Genomic DNA, 1,123 nt, shown 5'->3' with positions numbered 1-1,123 from the left:
GGGAGGGAGGGAAAGAGAGGGAGGGAGGGAGGGTGAAAAGGGGAGACCATGTATTGGCTTACTATATTTTTAGGATGACATTCTCCACAAAGCCTAATTTTCTCCTGCAAGATCCTCAACCATCCTTTTGGCTTTTCATCAGAAATGCAAAGAAGAATGACTGTCCGAACTACAGAGCTTGTAGAAGTAGCCTCATAAAAGAAGACCAAGGCGTTCAGGTTTTGCTTGATTCTTCTCGGTTTTCTTCAGTATTAAGCTGTCACAAACACAAACAAAAGCTCAAAAGGTTTGCGTATCCCTTGTTTGTTTCACCAGAACTCTTGATCTGGAGTTCTGCCTCCTTACATCCCTAGCTCACAAAACTGTTCAATGTATCCTTGCTAAAGAATTTTTTTGTCTGGTAAGATCTGGGCTACATTCTTACTTCTCATGTTTTTTGTAGTTTCATCTTGCTGGTTTGTTTGTTTGTTTGTTTGTTTGTTTGTTTGTTTGTTTGTTTGTTTTAAAACATGCTCCCACTTGAGACTTTTTGCTGCATTAAAAAGAAAGAAATATTAAACAAACAAATGGCTTCATGTCCGCTTGGAGAGTAATACAGATAGTCCTCAACTTACAACAGTTTATTTAGTGACTGTTCAAAATTACGACAGCAGGTTTTTTTTTAAAAAGTCACTTATGGCCATTTTTCACACTTACGGCCACTGAAACATCCTCAGGGTCACATGATCAAAATTCAGATGCTTGGCAATTGACTCATATTTATGACGGCTGCAGTGTCCCGAGATCATGTGATCCATCTTTTGTGGACCTTCTGACAGGCAAACTCAATGGGGAAGCCAGATTCACTTAACAACCGGGCTACTCATTTAAAAACTGCAGTGATTCATTTAACAACTGCTGTAAGAAAGGTCGTAAAATGGAGAAAAACTCAATTAACAATTGTCTCACTTAGCAACAGAAACTTTGGGCTCAATTATGGTCTAAGTCAAGGACTACCTGTACTAACTAGCTAGTATTTTTCAAATTTGCGCAACTTTAAGATGCATGGACTATAATTCCCAGAATTCCTGAAGTCAGCACCGGCTGGGGAATTCTAGAACTTGAAGCCCACGCATCGTAAAAA

The sequence above is a fragment of the Protobothrops mucrosquamatus genome, unplaced genomic scaffold, assembly GCF_001527695.2.
Source record: "Protobothrops mucrosquamatus isolate PMUCROS unplaced genomic scaffold, P.Mucros_1.0 scaffold2505, whole genome shotgun sequence".
Lineage (NCBI taxonomy): Eukaryota > Metazoa > Chordata > Lepidosauria > Squamata > Viperidae > Protobothrops > Protobothrops mucrosquamatus.
Note: the sequence above shows the minus strand (reverse complement) of the source record.